Source organism: Hipposideros armiger, unplaced genomic scaffold (assembly GCF_001890085.2).
Source record: "Hipposideros armiger isolate ML-2016 unplaced genomic scaffold, ASM189008v1 scaffold_345, whole genome shotgun sequence".
NCBI classification, from domain to species: Eukaryota; Metazoa; Chordata; class Mammalia; order Chiroptera; family Hipposideridae; genus Hipposideros; species Hipposideros armiger.
This window is the reverse complement of record NW_017731695.1, coordinates 1,892,781-1,899,544: the sequence shown is the minus strand read 5'-3', so window position 1 is coordinate 1,899,544 and position 6,764 is coordinate 1,892,781.

Below are 6,764 nucleotides of genomic sequence, written 5' to 3'. Positions count from 1 at the left end.
TCAAACTCTTAATCTAGAAAACAAAAACAAATATGCCTTCCAAAAGATTTTTTTTCATGTATAACTGCTTACGTACCAATATTTCTTAGAGTAAAGGTTTATGTGGAGGATACGACCATTTAATGAGAACCTGCAGAAATCAGGAGTTAATCAGCATACGCATTTCCATTTATAAATATTGCACTCCATCCCCAGCCTTTTTCTAAATGTTTTGTTTTTTTGTTTGTTTGGTTTTTTTTACCCCTCAACTAGCATACATGCAGTGGAGGGGAAAGGAGGGCATTATGTGGACTTCCCTCAGATGGTTGAAAAGTAGCACCTGAAACCCTGAGTCTCTTTTTCTCACAATGTTAAGTGGCTGAAGTAGCAGCAGAATTATCTTGCGAGTGCAGATTCTAAAAGTTTGGGAGGAGCTGTGGAGGAAATGGAAACTGTTTTTCCATTGACTCTGAGTAAGCAGATTTTAGTTAAACATAAGTCATTCCTCTTTAAGCATTCTGATCTACCTTTCAGAGGTTTAAGGATGGTATTGCAGATTACACCATTGAAAAGTTATAAAGAGAAAATGCCACTTTTCAAAGTTTCCTTATGAAATTGGGGGAGAGGGTCAGGCAGTGGACAGAGGAAACCCAGAAGGAAGAAACAAATGAGCGCACGAGAAATGCACTCATCCCATTGATTTCTGTACCCACAGCACCGCTGAAGAATTTCTGGTAAACGACCATATGGATTCGTTAGTATGTCTCCTTCTCTTTTTTTTTTTACCCCTTCGGTAAAGGAATAATGAAAAGTAGGAACTAAATAACTGAAGAGCAGGGAGGCAGAAAGATGGGGTAGAAACAGAGGCATGAAGGATGTATTTGCTATTCTCGAAATGAAAACTGAACTCACCTACCCTTCACTCCACATCCACTTCCCTCGCATGCGTATACATGTGCGCATGAGGGGTGGTGAACAGGAAACGGCATGCAAGTCATTTGACTGGTATAGGATTCAACTGGCTATCAGTGACCCTGTAGATTCGGTCTTACTTTCATTAACACAGTGACATTTATTACACTGAAGGGAATCATGCATTTTCAGCTTTTAGGTACAATATGTACTAAACTCTCTGAACAAATGTCGAAGCCCTTAAATTATGTATAGAGAATATTGAGACCATTCCAGCAATGTTTCTATACACCCAGAACCGAAGAATAAAGAGTCCTCTTGCTCTTTCTGACTAGAGCATTTCCGAAATGCCAACTGCACTTCATGTGTCCCCAGTTCATCTTCCTAAAACTTATGACTTACTTTGACATCTCCTACCCAAACCTTCAATAGCTCACCATTTCATTATGTCCAAAAATCTATCTCTCTACAACATGATATCTCTATGTATGCTGCTGAATGTGTTCTAACTAACACATATTTTGGTCATTTCATCTTTATTTCATATTGTTTATTTTTATTTTTTACATGATTTCATATTGCTGTAGACTATCCCCCAAAATTATGAGGTAAAACCTAATCCCAAATGTGATGGTATTTAAAAGTGGGGCATTTGGGAGGTGATTAGATCATGAGGGTAGGACCGTCATGAATAGGATTAGCACCCTTATGAAAGAGACCCTAGGACGTCCTTGCCCCTTCTGCAAAGCGAGGACACAGCGAGATGGGTGTCTGAACAAGGAAGCTGCTGGCGCCTTGATCTTGGACTCGCCAACCTGTCTATAGTATTCCATTATAGCAGCCTGAATGGATTAAGAAACAGACTTACATAAAAGTTACAAAAATGAAGCAAAATATTTCTGCACACCAATTAACAAAATTGGATGAATGTTATATTTAGTTGTCATGACTCTTTTTCTAGTTTAATATGAAAGAGTTCTTCAGTCTTTCTGTGCATTTCAGGGCTGACATTTCTGAAGTTATTTGGCATAATGCCCCTAATTTGTGTTTGCTCATGATTATATAAGGTATTTCCTCATGATTAGATTCAGGGTGCACACCTTTGGCAGGCAGGAATACCACAGGAGTGATGTGGGGTTCTTCTTAGCTTACCTGAACATGAGAAGCTTGCATTCCCTCAGCCTCATACTGCTGATGTTTAGTTGTTTAAAATGATGTCTGCTAGGGCATCTGTAAAGTTACCCTTGGTTATTAAAGTGGATCTTATGGGCATGTACTTTCAAATTAGGTAAATATCCTGTTCCTCCTGAAACTTCCATCTACTATTCATTAGTGACTCTTGTCTGACTAAATTATTATTATGATGGTTGCAAATAGTGACTTCCTAATTCCATCATTCATTTAATGCTTATTGATTAGCTTTCTTCTGCAAGGAAGAGCTTTCCCTTCTCCTCACTTATTCACTCATTCTTTGCTTCTTTCATTAGTTTATTTTTAGCAAAGCAGATTTATACTTTATCCAATAGATTCTAATACTTAAATATAATTTATTTAAAATCCCAATTGCCCAAGATTTGGCTAGTAGGAACCTCTTCAAAGTGGCTCTTGCATGCTTTACTACATCCTTACCATTCTTTATTTTCTTACTTTTTGACACAAGAAGATATTCTAGTCTCATCTTATTCTTTCTTAACCCAGCCCTGGAATCGGTTCTTTTTCCAAGGAGACCACAGTCATTTTAGAGGAGAATGACATTTAGAAACCAAGATCTGGGCTCTAGGAGTTTTCATTGCTACTGAAGTGTGTCACTGCTTCAAGACCTTCTCAGGGGAAATCATGAAAATTGATGCATGAGTATGTTTACACACACATGTACACACAAACACATGCATATACATGTATACATGTAAACATGTACACATTTTTATATATACATTCATTTATATGCAGTGCTTGCTTTTTTCAGTTTCGAAATATATATATTTCAATATATATATGTATATATATGTATATTTTTTAATTTAATATAGTTTTAGATTTACAGAGAAGTTGTGAATATAGGAAAGAGAGTTCCCTTACATTTCACAACTTGGAAATGATTGAAAAGTGTAAGACTAAGAGCAAAAGAAATATACATAAGCAACTCCAGTTTGTAAGATTGCTTCCCACATGAGGGGGTATAGGTTAACAATTTTGAAGCCACTATATATTTATATGGGAATTGAACATTTAAATAAATAGATGATGAATGGCGGGAGCCATGTTTGTCACTGTTGGAGTGGAAGATTACAGAAGGGAGTAAGGCTAGAATGATCCATGTGGTAACAGTTTAGAGTTTAAGACATTCAGTATAAACTCGTGTTTCGCTTAATGTAGATACAGATGGATACATACAGAAATAATTATAGATATGTATATCTACATGGGTTACTATATACACATATATTTCCTACTTCCATCAGCTGAGATGTAGAAGTGATGCAATAATTTTAGAGTTGAGCTATGGTAAAGTCCTTTTCCACGGACAGTAGGCCTTCATGATGGAGGACACGTTGCATATTTTACAGTTGTTACTCTTCCTCTCCTCCTGATAGAGCCACAAAGGATCCTTCTGGGATCTTCACCATGAGAACATAAGGTTCCTGAAGGAAAAGCCTATAAGAGTGTGGGAACCACCTCTAAGACCAGCACCTAGGAGTTGCTCACTCTTGCTCACTGTCAAGCTACTTCATGCTCCACCTCGAGCAATTTATTGCAGTTACTATTTATGTATTCCTATTTATTTATGGTTCTAGCAGCTTCAATATACACATATCTCGGTTGCTGTATTTCTGTGGATGCACCTATCTCTCTAGCTCTCTAGGTGTTAGAATGACTTTGGCTCTGAAGCCCTGGCTCTCTTCAGGGTCTAAGAACATTAATTAATTTTCAGTTTTCTAGCTTATGTTTATTGTAAATATGAAAGTGAAGACTTTCAAGCTCTTTATACATTGGAATTAAAGCCGAAAGTAGTCTCTATATACATGTTTATCTCTATCTATCTATCTGTCTATCTATCTATCACCTCATACTGAAGATCATGATTTCATACTGATATAGCCAAGTCTAAACCACAACTACAGAGTTTATTCCATGATTTTCCCTTTCCAGATTTGAATATCATTTCCCCAACAGCAAATCCTGGCTCATAGAATGAATAAAAAGTAGTTTCAGGATTGCTAACTCATGACATTGCAAAGAAAACTTTTTATTAGAAAATTGAAGTTCAATATTTCTTTAGAGATTTTTAATTTGTTGGTTTTTTTTTGTCTTTTGATCAAGAGTATATGATTCAAATACAGTAAGTCCTCACTCAGTCATCAATAGGTTCTGTGACTTTAATCAAAGTGACGTATAACAAAACTAATTTTATCATAGGCTAATTAATGTAAACAAATTCCTGCAGCATCTCATCAATGTTATAATGGAATGGCATCGAATGAAACAATGTTGAGGACCAGGTGTACTCTGTTTAAAAGTTACTCGAGTTAGCTCTCCCCCACCCTTACTTCATTGTGACTATGTTGATTCATTTTAAATATAGTTCAGTTCATTTATTTCTATTCGTTTTTGCTTTAACTCCACTCCCCACTTATCCTTGTGACCTTTATTTATTTTCTACTCTTTTTTAATATATGACACATTAACATGGTTCTAAAAATCAAGTACAGTAATATGTCGGTTTGCAAGCATAATTCGTTCCAGAAACAAACTACTCATATTGCAAGACATCGCTCGTTTACCAAGTTAAAATGTATTATTAGGTTTGTGCACCACCATTACCTTTGCACCAACCTAATAGAAATGTTTGTTCATCTTGCAGAACACTCACAAACCAAGTTACTCGCAATCCAAGGTTTTACTGCATATAAAACTGGTATATTCACAAAAGGTTCATTCCCTACCAATACCATCTCCAACTCCTTCTACCCTTTCCGTTCAATTCCTACTCACACACTAGAGGTAACCAATTTTAATCCCTGAGTTATTTTTCCTGTTTCTTAATGTTTTTTTATATACAAGTTAGCACATACTACAGTAACTTTTTTTGCACTTTGAGTCTTTCATTTAACAATATTTCCTCAAAATCTGTCTACAGCAGTTCATAAAATATTCCTTATTCTTTTACTACAGCTCCATGTTACTATAATGTGTAGATGTATCATAGTTTATTCTCTTATCATTCAATGCCTCTACTATGTATGGGCATTTCGATTATCACCAGTATTTTGCAATCACAAACAATGCCAAAATGAATAACCTTGTGTATATATCTTTTGGTACTATGGGAGGCACATTGTCTGGGTAAATTCCTGTAAGTGGGAATGACAAATCAAAATATATATTTTCAATAGGTAATTCCAAATTCCATTTCGTAAGGGTCAATACTAATTTTTATCCCAACCAGAAATATGTAGGGGTGCCTATTTCCTCATATTTCACTATCAGAGTGTGTTGTTACAAAATTTTAACTTATGCTAATCTGATAGGTTATAAATCATATCACAGTGTAGTTTTCATTTGCACCATCATGAGTAAAGTTGACTGAATTTTTATATATTTAAAGACTATATATATATATATATATATATATATATATATATGCATGTATAAATAAATATATTTGTAAATTGTTCATGCATTGTCAAAAATTTACTTTTATCTTCTTACCTTTCCCTCATTTTGAAATAATTCTCTATATGGTAGGAGTATTAACCTTTTAGCTATTGTAAACAAATAAGTAATTGTAACAATAACTCTTCAATCAGAAGGGTATTTTTAAAATAACACAAGAAACTACTTGGTAAACCTCTATGCAAATAAATTTGAAAATGCAAATGAAATGGATAATTTCTTAGGGAAATAGAGTTTACCAATATTGACCTCATTAAAAATAGAAAACTTCTCTGTCCAGGCTATTGTGAATAATGCTATAATGAACATAAGGGTACATACATAATATGAATAAGTGTTTTCAAATTTTCAGGTAGATACCCAGAAGAGGGATTGTTGGGTCATATGGCAGCTCTATTCTTAATTTCTTGAGGAACCTCCATACTGTTTCCCATAGTGGCTGTACCAGTGTGTGAGAGTTCCTTTTTCTCCACAGCCTCTCCCACACTTCTTGCTATTTGTCTTGTTGATGACAGCCATTCTAACAGGTGTGAGTCAGCATCTCACTGTGGTTTTGATTTGCATTTCCCTAAGAGCTAGTGAAGGTGAGCACCTTTCCATATATCTGTTGTATTGGCCATCTGTATGTCTTCTTGGGAAAAGTGTCTGTTCCCATCCTCTGGCCATTTTTTAATTGGATTGTTTATTTTTAGTTGTTGTTGAGTTGTATGAGTCCTTTATGTATTTTGGATATTAGAGTTCTTGAACTTATGATTGGATAAAAAAGATGAGGCACATGTGTACAATAGAATGCTACTCAGCCATTAAAAATGATGAAATATTGGCATTTGCGACAACATAGATGAATCTTGAGGGTATCATGCTAAGGGAAATAAATCACATAGAAAAGGACAAGAACCATGTGATTTTACTCATATGTGGGATCTAAAACAGAAAGCAACAAATGAACAAGCAAGCAAACTCATAGACACAGAAAGAGGGGGTGATGAAGAGGATAAAGGGGGTCAAACATATGGTGACAGAAGGATACTAGCACACAATACAATATGCAGATGGTGTATTACATAACTGTACACCTGAAATTTATATAATGTTATTAACCAATGCTACTCCAATAAATTTAATTAAAAAATACAAAACTTAAGCAAACCGATTTTCCTGGAATACACAGAGAAAAATGTCATCAAATTATACCATAC